The sequence below is a fragment of the Anser cygnoides genome, chromosome 13 (genome assembly GCF_040182565.1).
Source record: "Anser cygnoides isolate HZ-2024a breed goose chromosome 13, Taihu_goose_T2T_genome, whole genome shotgun sequence".
Classification (NCBI taxonomy): domain Eukaryota; kingdom Metazoa; phylum Chordata; class Aves; order Anseriformes; family Anatidae; genus Anser; species Anser cygnoides.
Genome location: NC_089885.1, coordinates 7514473 through 7533145, shown reverse-complemented (window position 1 = coordinate 7533145; position 18673 = coordinate 7514473). Strand labels below are relative to the sequence as shown.

At 47.6% G+C, this 18673-nt stretch overlaps 1 protein-coding gene across 14 annotated transcripts in view; it reads right to left on the bottom strand.

Annotated features, from left to right (window-relative positions):
- IL1RAPL2 (interleukin 1 receptor accessory protein like 2) overlaps window positions 1-18673 on the bottom strand; it is a 425448-nt gene that overhangs the window by 344160 nt on the left and 62615 nt on the right. For 9 of the 14 annotated variants that reach the window (XR_010834812.1, XM_048075288.2, XM_048075281.2 and 6 more), the window contains 3 exons: window positions 16641-16753; window positions 16407-16537; window positions 12714-12836 (listed from right to left, as the gene is read on the bottom strand). The gene's annotated coding sequence lies outside the window, so the exon portion shown is untranslated. Of the gene's footprint in view, window positions 1-8765; window positions 9203-10914; window positions 11028-12713; window positions 12837-16406; window positions 16538-16640; window positions 16754-17090; window positions 17686-18673 lie in introns of those variants that run through there. The other 5 variants (XM_048075316.2, XM_048075359.2, XM_048075277.2 and 2 more) reach the window with 4 other exon arrangements.

Sequence of the window (18673 nt, the reverse complement as noted above, 5' to 3'; positions counted from 1 at the left end):
CTGGGATCAGGACCCTTATCCTTAGACACAGACCATGCTAAATCAGCATGGAATTACTACTTGCATTAAAATAATCAGCAAACACTTTACAGTTCCTTTTAAGCGGAAAAGCACTAAACCACCTGCCATAGCAGGGAAAACAAAGGCCAACAGAGCAGAGGCAAACTTTAAAGGGGGTATCGCATCCTCCGAGCCCAGTCCATGGCACCTGCAGTGCTGGGACCAGCTCAGACCCCGGCGGCTCCGAACACTTGCTCAGCGTGGTAAGGCTGCGAGAGAGCAACGTCCTGCAGTGCTCTGAAAATTATTCAGTTTAATTTGAGCTTATTGCATCAAGTATTCTTCCCTTGTAATTTTACTACCAGCCCACTGTTGTATGAAGGCAGTGTAAGGAACCATGTATAATCTTTTACACGATGGCAATTACGCTGCTATTCAATTATTTCAAAATTACCACTTACATCCCAAGTTTTCACCCCCTCACCCTACCGCACTGCCAGCTATAAATAGGCAGCGGATTTCTCAATTTCCCCCCCCTGCATTTTATGTTCCCCAGGGCACTTGATGCCTTTTGATTCCCCTGGGTAACGATGCTAAAGAACCAAAGGAGTACGCGAGGAATAGCGCGCGCTGAAGGCTGGCTGACAGTGGTTAATGGGAGAATTAGTATTCGTTCTTCCCTAACCTCTCCTTGGAGTATCAATATTCCTGAAACAAGCAAGGCCATCCTGACAAGAGACCCAAAAAAAGCAATTGAACTAAATCTTTTGACAGATAATTGTAATGATGATGGCATGCTAGAATGATTTTCAAGTGTAGCTTTGCAAATTACTTTCTCCACTTGCCTCCCCCTGGTTATTCCAGCTGAGGTATGTAACTCCTAGCTCTTTGTTCTTGGGGGTCCCTTCATCCCCCCCCCCAAATGAGCTATGCTGCATTAAATACACTTACACATTCAAAGCAAGCTCTGCCATACGACATTCATGCTAGGAATAGGGGAAAATTCTTGGCTCTGTCAGCATCAGCAGGAGCTTTGCTTTCTGAAGCCCTGGCCTCCCCAAGGCAGCTGCTGCCTGTACCTGCACCAGCAAAACTCAAAATACAACAGGAGAAGGCCACAAAACTGCTCCACTGTTTCATTATTTGCAGCCTAGACCAGAGCTCCAGCTCATCACAACTGATACAACCCCACTGGAGCTAGCAGGAAAACACACAGCAGTGCCTGAAGTGCTGTCTTCACTGCCCCAGACATCAGCAGAAGGCAGCATCAGGCACCCCAGCACGACCGGTGGCTCAGCTGCTTACTGCCTCCATCCCCTGCTAGACAGCTGTAAGACAACACGGCTTTTCACACTGCTCTATCATACATCATTTTTTTTCAGCACACCATTTGACAAAGAACACAAGGTACAATGAAAGATCCATTTCCCCCAGAAGAACGCCAAGCAGCCTAAAGAAGGAGGGCTGCATGTGTCCAGGACTGGATCTCTGCGGTCGCTCAGGAGAAGATTTCAGTGGCTGAACCTAAGGCTCCCCTCGTGCCTCCTGGTCTCTTGCAATCCACTCTAACCTCCTATGACAGCATAATACCCTCCCGTTTGAAGCACGTTTCATAAAAAGCAGGTTACAGCTAGGAGCTTGCAAGATTTTGAAGCACTGATTTTAACAGAATTTTATACTAAAGTTTCATTTCATGCCAGGCAGTGTCTTCTCCTCCCCACTTCCAGCTCTCCATTAACAGCTGAGTTGCAAAACCCCCAAGCTCCCTTTCCTGGTGCAAAGACGCTCTCTTAAAAAACAAGCATTTCCATTTAGGATTTCTATATGTTACAGAAGTACCTGTATAATAACGCATCCCTCATTTCTCTTCCTTGTATTTGAAATAAAGGGTGGGGATGACAAAAGATAATTTCAGTCACTCTGTCTTTGAAAATGGTTACCAAAACCACCTTATTTGCCCACCTTCCACTGCTATGTGTGACAGGTTCTCAAACACCTCCAACATTTACTACTATGCAATTAAGATCTAAGACTTAATGACTCAGGATGGCCAGAAGACATCACAGAAACCGGTTTCATTACAAAACGAAGGTATAATTCCCGCATCCTAACTGGCAAAAAGATGACGCTTGCACTGTACATGAAACCTGGGACATCTAGGTTGAAACACACATGTGGGTGCATCAGACAGACCTTCACGTCATGAAACCCATGTCCCAAAATTGCTCCCACGTGAAGCTGTAGGCAACGTTACTCTAACAGTATGTCTTGGTGCATTTTTCTTCCTTTCCCCCATAAATGAGCAATACCAGCAAGGGTTTTGTGTACATTGCTGACCAGCGATGGGACTTGTGCTGGGACAGTACCTGCATGCCCAACCAGCCCACGCACAGCAGTAGGCAGATCTGGTTTCACACCCACCTGAAACACATGATGAAACGTAAGGTAACAAGACCTACCCCCACGTGCAGATCCCCATAGCTCAACCCGTTAGCAATGGATGGACAAAGCCCAAACGGAGCAAACAGCTTCACTGGTCAGCATGTGGCCTGAGCCAAGGCAAAGCAGCAGAAGCCCCAGGTACCAGAAGCAAAGCTGAGCAACTCCTGTCAAATGAGAAACCTTCCCCCCAGACACCAAGCAGCAATGCCCCCAGGAGCTGCTTACTCTGATGCTGCCAACTCCAAGCAGCTGCGAGCAGGGACTCAGAGTTGTAACAAGAACACGCTGCTGGGCACACCTCACCGGAGGAGGACGAAGTCCAGGACCTTTTCCAGAAGAGTGAAGATGTTTTCCTTACTAAGGATACAGAGAAATGCTGATTACAGCTAACTTGCCCAAGATCACTGAGAGGAGGGAAGAGACACAGAATAACGTGTGCTGGTTGAGAAGGCTGAAAGAATCACTGCGTGAATCCAGCCCTGGCGTGACCTACCAGGTTGCCATTGTGTGGAGATGAGCAAAGAGGTTCCTTTACTTACCAGAGGGAGAAGCGTAGGACAAGCTGCAGACCACAGACAGGCAGCTTGCCCAGGCTGTGCTGTGAGCACCCAGGAACTACGAGAGGACCAGGCTGCAATTCAGCACTAATTCTGCTCAAAAAATAAATAAAGGAAAGAAAGAAAAAGACTGACTCCCATATGCTGCCTAATGGTCTTCATCAGTGCTGACAAACTTAGCCCTTTCTTTTCTTCTGAGTCCTCAAGAAAAGAGGCCTTGGGAAATTGCATTCCTTTTTCTTTGTGCGCTGCTGGCTGTCCTTCTAGCACCCACTTCGGCTCGTATAGCTTCCAAGACTCAAAAGAATTTCAATCAAATGACAAGGTTAGAAGAAAGCATTCAGAAACAGCAAGCCAAGTGGAGCATTAATATTCTGCACAAAGCCCAGCACTGCGATTCCTGAGTCCCTGCTTTAAACATAATTTGGTTTTGCTCTAATTTCTACCCCAAGCTTTGCTTTATACAGTGTTCCTTTTGAAGGGAAAGCAAGAGAAGTGGTGTGTGCGTGCACCCATGCACAAGTCCATGCACAGACTGAGATCTGCCGACACACCATGAGGCTCTGTAGGTTCTGGTTCCTCCACAGAAGCTGTGATGCAGAAGGTGCTCACTAAAACCAGCAGCCCACCTCTTTAGTGGTTTCCAGTTGTCAGGTTTTGTTGTTCAGAAATCTTAGGGAAATAAATTACTGTTTTCACCCCAGACACAAAGGAAGAAATGGCAACAGTAATTCTTTCGGCGTCTTTACAGTATGCTAGATGGTGACTTATGTTCCTTTCTTTTTGAGTCATTTGCCCACTCCGCCTTTTAAGGTTTTTAATTTTAATGACAATTCTCCCTCAGGTCTTCTTTTGCCAACACACCAAACTTTGAGCTGAGTATTACTGAAAAAGGTTGGTATAAACAGTGTGCTGGATGGAAGCAATTCAGAACGGGCACCAGCCCCTTTTGTTGACACCCTGATCTCACAGACATGAAAAATATATTTAAAATCAGAGACGCCTGCTAGTTCAAATATCATATCTTCAGCTCTACTTGATACGAGTCACTCACCTTTCTTTGCTCTGCTGCTCAATGAGCATCAAAGAATATTTCATTTTGCCTAATCCGCTGCGCATCTCACCATCATAACCAGCCACTTAAGTCGTCTAAATATGCAATGAACATTAATTCTGCGAGGCAGCATGCATTCAGCATTCATTTGGCTGGATTAGAGCCTCCGTGGCAGCGCTGCTCCGCTGGGCTCAGGTCCTTAACTAAATTCACACTGGGCTAATTCTCCTGGTCCAGCTGTAATCCTATGAAAAATGTAAAATTGGGGTAAACACAGCAGAGAGCCTGACAAGGTCCAACTACAGTCTGTAAGGACTCCTCCAAAGGCTGCGTGTCTGAGTGTGAAGGAAAAGGAACAAGTAATAAAGCCCCAGATCTTCTGTGATGTGAAGCAGGTAATCTCAGAATCTTATCAGTTATTTCGAAAGAAACATCCCTTAGGTGTTAACACCGAGGCTTTGTTTGAAAGATTGGAATGCTTCCATTAAGAAGTTGGTATCTTCTAGGTTGCCATTCGGACGGTATTTAAGTGCAGCATCTTAAAGCCTTAAGAGGTATCTTACAGTGTAACTGCAAAACAAAAAATGGGCTTCAGCAGCAGGCACAAAAAATACCATGGATGGCCTCCACACAGTAACTCGTGCCATTAACACTCCTGGCTGCAAGACGCAGAAATTGTTTTAAGTGTGTTAAAGCAGCAGGCTTAATGCTGAGCGAGCTGCTGGTTCGTCCTGTATCAAGAAAACCCTGCAAGCATTAACACAAGAATCTTTTCCTGCAAGAACTTTCTGAACCGACAGCTGCCTTCAGAGCTCATTTACAGGGGAAAAAAATAAGAGAGCAGAAAATAGAGAAATGCCCAGCGATACTACAAAAGCTTCCAGTATCAACAGAATCAAAATGCTAACCAGCAGGGTCAGTGATGAACACGTACTAAAGGCACTCACCTAAATCTCTGCTAAGATAATTGAACACAAACCTGAGCAGCCCATCTCAACAGATTCACGAACAAAAAGGAGCTAAACCTACCCAGCACTGATTAGCAGATCAAGTGCCGTCCGCTCACACCACACACTGACCTTGAATCCCCAAGCAACTCTGTCACACAGAACTCAAGTTCATTATATCTTCAAATTGGATTGCAAATCCCTGAATCATACGCCTCTTCTCTCTTAGTTCAGCATCTCCTGCAAGTGGAAATGCAGAAGGAAAGTAGAAAAAAAACAGAAACAACAAAGGAATGGGAACGCTAGCTTCTTTGTTTTGTGTTTTAAAGTCTCATGCCGAGATGCCTCATCGATGATGTACTGATTCACCACTACCATGGACCCTACAGAGAGCTACTGTTCCAGCCTTAACTTTGCAATATGCTAACTACGCATCACAAGATATATGGATATGCTCGGCCCATATCACAGCTTTTAAATTTGAGTAGTCCAGGCCTTTTATAGACGTTCAAAGTGAAATACGTGTTGTGGGAGGAGGATTACAGCTGTACTTCAAATGCTCCTGGTTTATGAGGTCAGCATAATGGATCTATTAATTTACATCCCTTTCCCCCCCCGGAGTAGGAGCTATTAATATTCTACATATATTTACTTCTGCAGATTGTGGTTTAATCAATAGAGTACCTCAGGCAACGTGAAGAACTGTAGGCAATGTACAGATTGCCAGACCCAGTGAGTTTATGTTTATAGAGCGGGGCGTAGCCTCTTCTAACTCCACAGAAGTACTTCGAAGATCACAGAAAAGTCACCTGGGGGTGCAGGAGAAAACAGAGAGATGGTCTACACTTGGAAAGCTAAACCAGTGTGCTAGTACTGGGGTGAATTTAGGGATCAAATCAGCCTAAGCCCTACAGCTGACGCAGTTAGAGCCAAAGAGTTCCCAAAGGAGAAGAAACCAGAGCAGCGCCCTGCTCTCCAGGGGTGGTGGGGAAAGAAAAAGAACAAGTGGCTGATGAGAAGTCGAAGGGCTTATCAGCAGCTCTGAAGCCTGTAAATTGGTGAAAACCCACGGCTACACCTGGCTCCGGCTCTTCGGCTGCTGACCCCTGGAGCAAACACCACTGGCAGGTCACGGCCTCGGCCTCCTAAGCACTTGAGGCGATCATGCCAATGAGCACAAATCTCCTCTGTGGAGTTTCAGCCACAAAAGAGTAAGACATTTCAGATTAAAGGAGATAAGTCCATTCTCACCCACGCCAATTTCAAAACTCACTCACCGCTCTAACATCAATAAGAAAGGCTTCCAATTCACAGCAGCCTACGCAAGAGCATTATTAAGCCAAAAGATTAGATGCTTTGCTTCTTTATAGTCATACCAACCTTGCTCCCCAAGCAGCTTTTGTAGAAACACTATTAAAAATGGAGAGAAAGACAGTTCAAGCAGAGGTCTCAATCCTGAAATATAGCACAGCCCTCCTCTCCCCCCCTCCCACACACTCCTCTCATTCCCGTTGTGTTCCTCGAGGCTCATTACAGAGGTGCCCGGCACACCACAGAACGAGATTTTAGACTGGGCTGCCATCTGCATGCTGAAACGCTCCCTGCTTTTAGAGGGAAGCTGCTTTCGCAGTGCCTTCATCAGTGCTCTTTCTGGGACCACAGACAGCCTGCTGTCGTTACAAGCGGCAGCCGGATCAAGTTTCTATCTGCTGCTGTACACGTTCACACCTCTGCAATGGCTATGCAGTAACAATATTTGCACCATTCATGGCAAATTTGGTTCACGTTCACTCCTGGACATTAAAGAAACAAGCTACAGAACACAACTCTGCAGGCAGAATACCCTTGGTCTCACTCATAGCGACATGCCTCCCTCATACGCAATGCTCAAAGCAGGCAGAATTAGCAGGAAAAGATGACGTGCCAGCTGCACACTGCTCAGAAAACACGCTTTTACTAGTGCCAGGGAAGCACGATGGGGCACTTTGTTCCGCTGGTGACAAAAGGCGAGTCACTTTCACTATCTCCTACTGTCTTGGAGAAAAACACACCCTTGGTGGGGATTTCTTCCCCTTACATAACCAGAGGCTATCCTTTATCTCCACGTTTTTGCCACGTTTCTCTGTGAGAAAACAGTTTAGGTTAGCAAATAAACAAAACCCCCAGAATTTGAGAATTATGAGAAACTGCTTAAGAAACAAACAAACAAAAAAATAACATTACTTTGAGATATTTTGTGGAATCTTGCAAGCAATGTGGTATTGTACTGAAGCACGCCAAAAGCGAATCAAAATTTGTATTTTATATACCCTGGAATTGCTCTGTCAGATAGACAACCTTGATAATTTAACTTATACATAGCAGTGGGAAGGGGGGTGGAGGGAATCCCTCTTCCTGTGCTGTTTTTGGGGTCAAGAAGATAGGAAGAGAAAAGATTAGAGGAAAAAAAAATAGAAAAAAAACACAACCATATACAGATAAAGATATATATATATATATATATATATATATAGTTAATATAGAGACCTGCAGAAGTTCCTAACGCAGTCTCTCCCCCATCAGCGTCACCACCAAACATAACGCAGCTCTCAGCCCTCTGCCAATTCCAGAGGGAGGCTCACCTAGGTCAAGTACCAGATGCTTAGAAAGATGCTGGAGGAAACCCTGACCATCAAAGCTAGCAGCAAGGTTCTCATTATTTGCAGCATGGGCAAGATCTTTTCCCTTTGTTTTCTTTTCAAGGCTGTTTAAAGGAAGATTTATTCTCAGTTGGACACCCTGAAAAGCAAACGGCCTCTTAAAGTGCCTCCTTATTTTGTGATAGAGTTTAAATGCTCACTTCCCCTTCCAGCACTAAAGACCTCCTGATAAATAGCTCAGACTCACGTTGGTTGAGGAAAGCTCAGAAACGGAGCGAGCGCAGACTCAGCTTCCCATACAGCTCTTTAAGGCTGTTTAATAGTTGTTGACAATTTAGCATCCCCTGATATTTTCAGCTTGAGCCTCGGTTTGAAGTGAGAGATTACTCACAGCCCAAATGTAATGGAGAGCAGGAAAAGTCTATACGTTATGAGTGCTTTATTTGTACTTCTCGTTACGAACACAAATTCCGGGCCCTTTCCCTCAGACGCGCAGGTCCATGCCCTGAGCCTCAGACACCCCTGGCAGCCTCCCTCTTCTGCAGCCTCCAGCCAGCAAGGATTACTGGCTCTACAGGGCAGAGACATGCTCCCTGTAACTCTGCCTCCAGTCCCACAAGCACTTCTCAACCCAGGACACACAAAATTTGGACCAGAAAACAGCCTCTCTCTTCCAAATGGCACGTAGAAGGCACTGTTCTCTATAGCTTTAAACCAGATAACTGTAGCACTTACCCTTCCCTCTCCAGTTCTCTGCAGTCAGGGACCACAGTACTCACTTGTGCAAACAAACCAAACACCTTTAAGAGACCGTCCCAGCCAGAGAGCCTCACCTGGATGCTTCTATCACCTCCCTGCAGGCAGAGCAGCCCCTGAGGGGCATGGGTCTGACGTGCAGTTCCCATTTCCCCACGCCTGCTATCCAGCAGCCTACCTGCATCTCTGCCCGGCTCTTTACACAGAACCGAGCCCTACACCTACACACACACACTCTTAAACACACACACTCTTGAACCCTCAGAGACTTGAGCTTATCACACTAGTGGCAAGGCACGACACCTGGACTTATGACGTGATAAACTCCTTAGTGCAAACAACAGCTGGAGCCCAGCATGCACACTCCTACCTGTCTCTGCTTCTTTGCTCCTCTGCAGCCACTTCTGGGGATTGAAGGCTGCGAAACCTGGCTTCTTCTGAGGCCCAGGCCTCCAGCCTCCATCAGACCAGGAAATCTCCTCCTCCCTCTCCTACACCGCCGCTCCCTGCTTTCAGCTGCCCCGCAGCCACAAGTGATGTGTGCCACAAGAACGGCCCCTCTGCCGAGCTCACATTCTTACCGCCTGCCTCTGCATCCCTCCTCACCCTCTCAGGGTCTGTTTTGGTCTGACTTCTGTCTGGAGCTCAAGTCCCCACGCACAGGTTTCCAGGAGCTTCAGCTACTGCTTCAAAGTGCTTCCAGCAGCCCAGCAGCCCCAGGGACTAAAAGGCTTTCCATTGCTCCTGCTCTGCGAGACACCGAGCAGTTCAGACAAAGCTAGCTGACACCACGTGCATGCAGGAGCTCCGCCAGCTGTGGGGCACCCGCTAACAAGTTGGCTAAATGCCCTCATGTGGCTCACCTGGGTCTTTTTCCCTACATCATGTGAAAGCAAATCCCTCCCACTGTTTAACTGCTAACCCATCAATCACCAAACAATTTGAAGACAGATGTCCTAGGAGCTTCCAGGTACCATGGAAGTAAAAGGCTGGTCTGTAGGGAACTCTAGAGCCTTATGGAAAGAGCAACCAACACTGAAGGTTCCTCTTTCTCTCCCGCACATGCCCGCAGCCCGGGCAGGGGGGTGAGGATACGGCCTGGTGCCGTCAGCGGCCGTCCCTGCACTCCCAACCTGCCGGTGCTCAGGAGGAGGCCAGCAGCTCGTGCACACACACGCACGCGGGACGCACGCTTCCCGACACCCTCGGGGGCTGGCTGGCAGGCTCCAGCTGGCGCAGGGGAAGGTCTCCCCTCTCTGCCTCACATCAGAGCCCACTGGAGGTGCGAGCTGCTGCTTAGCAACACGCGGGCTCCGCGGGCAGGCCACGGCGAGCCCCGGCCTCCCCCTGCAAGAGGTCTCCCCCGCACAGAGGGGCACGCTCAGACAGAGGCAATCCTTCGGAGTTTCTTGAAAAGCCACGCTGGACGTCACCAACTGCAGCCTCTCCTTAACCGTGGGCTCACCGAGCCCCGATGAGCACTGCCTGTGCCTTGGTAAACTGACAGGAGTGTTCGCTTCTCATGTTTGCTGTGCGTGCGTTACATCCCGCTGGCTCGCGGAGCCCAAATCCCAGCCTGTCCCTCCGTCTCCTCCTCAGCAGCAGCGTCTGCACAGCGGGAACTTGACTCGCTGTCAGACTCCCTCTGCAGCCTTACCTCCCGCCTCAGCTCCGGCATGACCGCGTCCTCCCCAAATTCACCACACTCCTGCCGCCCAGGGGGGACCCTCAGCACAGCGCGGTGGCAGGGCAGGCAGCTGCCTGCTTTTGCAGCCGAGGTGTCCGAACGCAGACCGCGGAGCAGCTACACGCTGTTGTAGCCCTGACACAGTGCCCGCTTTTAAGTGCCGTGGGCGAGCCCTGGGGGTGCTGAGCCCCGTCCTGCTGCTCCCGGCTGCCCTGTGTGGCGAGGTCCCACTGCCTCAGCCCCTACGCACACACACTGAACACGGAGTTTTTTTTAAATAACTCGAATAAAACCAACAGAGTGCAAACGCACGGAGGAAAAAATAAACAAAAAGCCAGGTGCTACCAGGGTGCGGTACAAACCCACGTTTGGGTGCTCACCCCACCGGGGCAGAGGCTGCCCCCCGCCCCGGGGTAACTTTGCCAAACTACGGCTCGGAAACGTCTCCCTGAGGGAACTTCGCGTCCTGCCAAACTCACCGGGACCGGCCCCGCGGCCACCGCCGCAAGGGGCTGCCGGGGGACGGATACCGGGGGGCTGAGCGGCGACCCCCGGCAGGCTCCCCCGGGCTGCCGGCTCCCCGCAGCGGGTCCCCGCTCCGCGAGGAGCCGCCGCTAACGGGGCTCCCCGGGCAGCGCCCCTCACAGCCCCTCGCTGCCGCCGCGGGGCTCGCTCCCCCTGAGGAGAGGAGCGGAGGGCGGCGGGAGCGGCACCCCGGGCTCATCCCCGGGGGGCGCGGAGCCCCCGAGCCCCGTCCCAACTTTTTTACCCCCCCCCCCTTCCTCTTTCTGAGGGAAGCTTTCGAGCGGAAAGCCGCGCACCGAGGGCTTACCTGCTGGCGGCTCCCCGCTACGCCTCCATGCCGGCGGGCTGAGGGGAGAGGCGCGGGGCTGAGGAGCGGCGCTGCCCGCCCGCCGACGGCAGGTGCGCCCGCCCCGCTCTGCCAGGCCCCGCAGCGCCCCCTGGCGGCCTCAGCGGGCCCCGGCCCCCCGGCCCCGGCCCCGCCGCTCGCGTCGCCCTCAGGCGCTCGCAGCCCCACGGCCTCACCGCAAAAGTTTGTGGCCCCTCGGCTTCCCTTGCCCAGGCTCGGCTCTCTCTTCCCAGGGCGGCTAAGAAGAGCCGGATCCTGCTCGGCCACGCGCAAATAGAAACACCGTCTTTTTACCTCTGCGCTGGGCAGATCTGTCCCAGATGTCACACAAGCATTTTCAGGCATTTCGCAGAGTACAGCCGTCCTCTAAAACCTCTTTGACTTGGGGATGAGAGCGTGGTGCCACGTTGTTCCAGAAAGTGAGGCCAAGCACAGGCACGGGGACTTCCCCCAGGCCCGGCCCAAGCCCACACAAAGTACTCCTCCGTACAGTGAATGAGCCAAACTCTTGTAGCGCAGGGATGTGACAAAGATCAATAAACTAGCCCATTTTTAGTGCCTGTATAAATCTTTTTACTAATTAGGAAGAGTCAATACGTTGCCAGGAGACCTCGCTTCTCCATGTGACACAGACTTCTGCACCAGGATGCTAATACTTTTGCTGCAATTTATAACCTCTGACACTTCAGCTACTCTTTCATTTCTCCCGGCATGATTACAGTGTAAAGGTGCTATTTTTTAAATTATTTATCAAGTCACTTACTCAAGCCACTTTTTAGCTGAATTAAGAGATTAAAAGCCTAGATATAAAGCATCCCACGAACTTTGAAATATAGTTATGTGAAGCTATATTGAATAATACCTTGGATTTATGTTCAGATTTTAAACCAATAGAAAAAGCACTATCATTAAGCATACTTTAGCATTTTATAGTAAGTCAAAAAAGGTAATTATACACTATGCCACACTGTAACAATGCATACATAATTCATAAAAATGAGGGGAATATACCTCAGACTGAACATTTTTAAGCTTATTTGGTTCCCCTTATTCTGCTCTCATCACAACCCATTGTGGAAAATGATCCATTTCACAGACACCAGTAATACGATACACAGCTGTCAGGCTCAGGAGGAACAAAAAGGTGTTAATGCAGCTGCATACGGAGCAGAGATCAGCCTTCAGAGAGACCGCAGGAACAGCCTGCCATGCACTGGACCTTATGCTAGTTTCTGGTATGCCATTGAGCAAGTAACGAGACCTATTGTGGCCTTTGTTTATGACTTTTTATTCCTTAAGACATCATATAAAACAGCTTAGGGGCCCCAGCTAAGACGTGCCAGGTACACCATGTGTTGTAGGCACGCGCAGGAAGAGCAGAGGAGAATGCAGTGGACATACTGATAAAACTGAGAGAGAGATCAATTTTTCACACACATCACTGCCCATGCTGGGAAGAGATGTCCAAAGAGACTGATTAACTTGGGCAATACCAAGCAGTAAGTCTGTGGTGAGCCGGGAACTCAGTGCATCACCTCAAATCCCATTTAGCTCTCCAACTGTTCATTTGTTAGATATCTCCATTCCTTCCACTAACCACATTATTCCGTGATGTATTTCTAGGGTTTGGATCCAACGCCACAGATTTCAGTGAAAAAGACCCTTTTCCACTGATGACAGTTAGCTTGGGAAGATTCCCCACATACACTTTCTTAATCTATTTTAATCAATTTATGCACAGACTCACCCACGTCACTTACAATTAGGCTGCGACCAAACATCCTCTTCTGACTGCCACCAGCAGAGGTTGTCTCTCCCAGCTGCTCTTTTCTCGCCTGCCAAGGATTGATGGATCTGCCAGCTGAACGCCTTGCTTCAGTGTCCTGCCTCAGCCAAATAAGATAGGTTTGGTTTGACTTTAAATAGCAGAAATTAAAGAGCTCCCAACTGAGCTGCTCGCTCTCCAGAACTGGGCTACAAGGTGAGCAGCCTCCAGCAGCAGTAGGGGAATTTGGGGGGCCTAAACCGTCCTAATAAACCCTACCACTAGCAGCTAGTTCCTGAAGGGGCCATCATCTGTGGCTGTGATCAGAAGACCCCCGTCTTACTATGAAGCTCTGCTTCTGCATCTACATGATTCTCACATCTTTCTTGCCTGAATGGGAAGATGACAGGATGAGAGAATTTACGGCTGCATAAAGTCCCATTAATTGACTTTATGTCTGGTCTTTTGTACACAGCAGCACCGATCTTTGATCTTTGGGAAACACAGCCCCACATGGATACTCAGCACGTGTGTCTATGTTCCCATTCGGAAGAGACCACACCCCCGTGCAACATCCACCACAAGCAATAGGAAATAAGGCTGAAAAACACCACCACCCTTACTCAGCAATTAGTTTCAGCAGAAAGTGATGCAAAGCTGATGGGTGACCCCACTGCAGCCAGGCCAAGCACCCAGCCTCCCTGAGACCAGGTGGCAGGGACAGACCTGTAGGACAAGGACACTGCTGAGCATCACCCACCCCCTTGCCGTGTCCACGGTCCCCAGCCCCATCGCATCCTGGGGGCTGCTCTGCCAGCAGCACCCACGTCGCTGGAGCACAGAGGCAGAAGCGCTGAGCCGCACGGATGTGAGATGCTGATGCTGCAACCACAGAGCACGGAAGGGAGCTCAGCACAGAGAGACTTGGCAGGGCCACATTTACATGGGACAAAAGCCAAAAAGAAAGCCTGTCGCAAAAGGAATGAGGGGGACATCATCAGGTGGCTAATATCAGATGAAGGATCCATTAAGGAAGGGGTAAATAGACAAGGGGAGAACCCTGCCCAGCTGGCAGCAGCCATGATTCTGATCACTGCTTGTCAGGAGGTAAAACCAGGGCTGCATCATACCATATTTCCAGTTCAGCTCTGCAAAGAGGGAGGCTTAATAGGGTGCCAATTCCCTTCAGTTGGAGGGACTCGCACAGTAATGTCACTGCTGTTGACTGAAGTTGCACACAGACAGTATAAAGCAGCAGTAAATGCCAAGATTTCAAAAATCATTTTGCATCTGACATTCTCCTGGGTTATTTCAAGTGAAAGATAAATGCACCGTCTTCCGAGCAGTAATCTTATGCGATACCAACAACATACACAAGCAGTTAAGTTTGGAATAGGATAACTTTCTTGCTTTTATGTTTGAAAGCTGAAGATAAAATTATTAAACGGTTTGCATGTAAGAGAAGTGACTGCTTTACATAAGTATATGGATCGGAAAATAAGAATTTCTTTCCCCAAAGAATAACATGACAGGCTTACAGCAGAGGTAACATCTTCATGCAGCAGGCATTATATTTTTTGTAAGAGTAAAAAGATACAGCATATTGACTATTTACCTGTCTCTCTTGACTGACCAACAGCAGAAATGGAAGCACTGCCTGGGATTAATTAAAATCAGACACAAATCCTAACTTTGCCTTAATCCAGCAAGCAGCTATGAAGCTTGTTAGTGAAACTGCTCAAATGTAGAGCTTTTTTTGATGTGCAGAAGAGTTTGTGGAGCACTAATGTAAAATCCACTAACAGATAGTGCAAACATTTTCATTTCCCATTGGGACTTTCTCAGACAAGACTAAGACAAATGCTGCCTTTGGCTGTTTATTTCAATTTGGGTGGGGAGAATCAATAATCAATTTGAAAACGGAGAAGAGGAGTAAAAATAAGCTCACAGAAACATGCAAACTCTCGTACTGGCAGTTTCTGTCCTCCGGATGGGACACAGCCACACAATCTATCAATCCAGCAGAGACCTCTGGTGAGCAGCAAGAACATCCTAAAGCACTGCAGCCCCTTATAATAGAAAAGCCCTCCATCAGCCCCTCATTTCTTCCCCATTCGTCCCTTTTCAGTCGTGCTGCATCTACCGCAGAAGAGCTGTGGTTGGCAGACACAGAGACAAAAGATTAAATGTGAGTTGTGCTTCTTCTAACCTCTTGTGGGATTTAGAGATGCTAATCAGCGCTGGATTCACTTGTATTCCACAGATCATTCTTGTTTGGCAGTATCTAATCGTAATTGCAGAAATCCCACTGCAATACAGAGTTTGGCAAACTCATCTTGGAACAGCTCATTTGGTGCAAACTTAGATTATATTTTAACTTCAATGATAAGAAATTACTGAGAAGATGACAAGCATGTTTCGTTTTAGATGCCACAAGTTGAGGAAAAAGAGGTATGCTACCTAAGATGATCTCATCATATCTTGTACCTTTTTCCTCATAAAATGCAAATTTCTGCAACTAGATGGTTTGAAGAACCTAGTTTAAAAAATAAAAAGGAAGTAAAACTTAGAAATCAACAAATACTGACGTTGATCTTTATGTTTTTCTGTTACAAATTTTCTTTCCCCTCTCCACTTTTTCCTGGTACTTCTAGAAAAGAAGAAATTAATATAGCACTTTGTTTACTTCTGTGTTTGCAGCAAACAAAATAAGTTTTAGATCTGTCTGTAAAAATCTTCTCACTTCACATTTCTGTTCTGCTCATATTATCACATTTCAGGCCACAGAATAGAGCAAATCATAACAATGAAGAGAAGGGGTACAACAAATGGTCCGAAACTCTAGACTGATGGCAAAAAAAAACAAATTACTTTTCTGGACAGAAGCTATGTATTTGGGGTAGCTTAGATTTAGTTGAATAATGGATTTTCCAGGTCAGTTGGCAAAAGGAAAAGAAAAATGTTGTTTCAGATCAAAATGAAATGGAGGTTCAGAGCAGGGGAGAAAAGTGGTAAAATAACGATAATAATCTTTAAGAGTTGTTTCATATCCTTGTTTACAAATAGATAAATCTTATATTGAAACTAAATACCGTAAAGCAAGCATCTCTTTCTCAAGTTGAACAGCACCATAACTGAAATGTAAAGGTCAAGGTTAAACGGTATATTACAGAGTCTGAGTCTTTCTAGTGCTCCCCAAAAAGCCAACTGGGCTTCAAATGACGCAGGTGCACAGGGCCAGCCTGACATGCAGAAAAGGAGGATTTTGTTGCTCCCGCTTACATCTCCATGAGGGTCCTTCCTGGCTCTGGGCACTCTCATGCTGCAGTCGCTGCTGGGCGTGCCAGAGCGCAGAAGGAGCCAAGCGTGTTAAATGCCTGGCGCCACGTAGCCGCAGCGGCACAGCCCCCAGCTAGAGATGCCTGTGCCAAGCTCCAGATGGAAGGGGAGCTGCAGGAGGCTGGCTCGGCCCTCCTGAGCACAGGTCGTGCCAGAGGCATGGAGAGAGGGCTCAAAAGCTAAGACCCCTTCTCGAGACCTGGTTTTACCTCGAGGGCAGACATAGGCATAAAGATCCTCTAGCTTTTATGCAATGGAGGATTTGGCAGAAAATACTTTTCTTTGTTTTTCTGAGGTGTAGACACATGAAATGCATTTGGCAAGAAAAAGGCACTCCACACTTGCACACCTGCACAACCACCGTTCATCCAGGCAGGCTGCTCCAGCGCGACCCGCTCAAGTAGCTCTCTTAATTCATCACATCCGTAATTCAGTTCTGGCCTTAGTGTTTCAAGGTCTTTTTAAGCCAGTGACCACATCCTATGAATGAGACGAAGAGAAAAAAAAAGCCATCAAATATATAAATATATTAGCAGCAGTCAACAAAACAAAAAATATGCTAAAATACCTTTTCCAGGCTTACCTGCTTTAATGCATGGTAATAAACACATTTCAGGACATCTGTTTTCAGGCTTTTTCATTCTCTGTTGTCCATGCAACTACTTTAAGGCACCGAACTCCCCTCTCTCAGGACATCTGTAAAGAGAAACGTTTATGGAAATAAAATAATATGATTTAATCTCAGATTCAAAGATTAAACAGTGGCTTTAGATATAGCATTTTGGTTTTCTTTTTCTCCAGTATGCTTAAGCCTGCCCTGCCCTCCAAGCTGTCAGTGAGTTCTTTCCTCAAAAGCAATGAGTGTTACCAAAGACAAAAACACCAAACGAGTCAGTGAAACTGGAGCTAACGGCTTCAAAAACACCTTTGATTGCCAATGCTTCTGGCTTGTGATAACACGGTAATACTCTAAAATTGGCTTCAATTCCTGTAAGAAGCTGTTCAATGCATTTCAGACTTGAAGGTTTCTTACCTATGTAAAAATACCAGTACTTGGAAATATCAAACACACTAGAGCTATATCCTGTCTTAAACGAAGCAGAACGTTCATGCTGACATTACTTGATTAATTCCTCTTCTGAGTGCTAATATTCCATGGCAGAAAACAGGTGGAGGACAAACGCACAGGTATGTCTCCTACACGCAGGCACATATGGCCCGTGCTCTCCAGCCTCTGTCTCCATAAGATGACCATTGTGCTGCTTCCACCAAACTGCCTGGGGCCAGAGGCATCTCTTGTAGTTCCAAAATACAGAAGTCACTTGGAAATCAGCGTACATCATCAGTTGCCTGAGCAGAGCAGCCATATGCCAGTTGTCTTGGAATTTCAATAACCACAGCTTTGGAGCATGCACATCACAGGCAGCCTTAGCTCAAGTAGCAGAACCACAGCATTGACTTCAAGCACCTCACCAGACCTGAAGAATCACCTTCTGCAGTCCAATCCCTATGTTCCAAAATGTTCTGAGTGGGGGACACATCCCAAGAATCAAGAAAAGGACAAGGGCTGGGAAGCAGGGAGCTCCTTGCTGAACTGATGAACAATATAAAGGAGTCGGAGCAGTTGTCTGAAACAGAAGGTAACTAAGATGTGATAAAAATCTCTGAAATGCAGAGCACAGAATGCATCCTGGTGGAGAAACCCCAGTCAGCATCTCTCATAGCCATGAGAGGGGGAGTAGAAGCAGGTGTCAGGTTAGGTGTAAACACGGATGAAAATCCTGCTTGTTGGGAAGATGCCGGTGATCAGCATATCTGGAGAGCCCTGGAGAGGCTGTTCAGTAGAACCCCTCAGGCTGCAGAAGCTGCTCAAACACCCCACCCCGTGCAACAAACCCAGCAACACTTCTCCAGAGGGCTGCAGACCTGGTCAGACACTGAGCTCTGCAAACACCAAGGCAGACACAGGAGTGTGTCCAAGGGCAGATGGGAAGAGGGGCAGAAAGAGTTATGGGAAGCACCATCGTTTAGACATGCTGTGAGAAAGAGTCAGTTTAAAGACTACCCCAACAACGCATTCAACAGCGGCAGCAGTCTGACTTGAAAGCTACAGACAACTGATTGACAGCTTTCTCTAGTATATTTCAAGTCCAATTCACTTCCTAAATCCTTGTTTTAAATCCCTGGTGCTTGAGAATGGCAATGCTCTGTCTGTTGAGGGTACCCTGGAGGTCGCTGTCATTTGCCCATTTCTGAGACAGGGACTAAGATGGTGTTGTGGTCTCTGCAGGGATTCAAGATCACTGAATCATGTCCTTCCCGGAGCCATCAGCACCTGGAGAAGTACCAGAAATAACACTTCCTACAATGAAAAGGGAAGACAACACTTAAGCGGTCCTCAAATGTACAGGAGTGACTTTTCCACTGCTCCTCTTAGACCTTGCCATTTCTTTCTCTGCCTGTCACCGCAAATCTGTCGCAACTCAGACGGCAGAATTAATCCACTAAGGGCAATGAACACAATATCTGATGTTCTCGATATTTCTCAGATCAAGGTTTATTAAAAATAAAATTGTGGAGTAAGGATGTTGCTGAATCGACGTTCCAGGTAGTCAA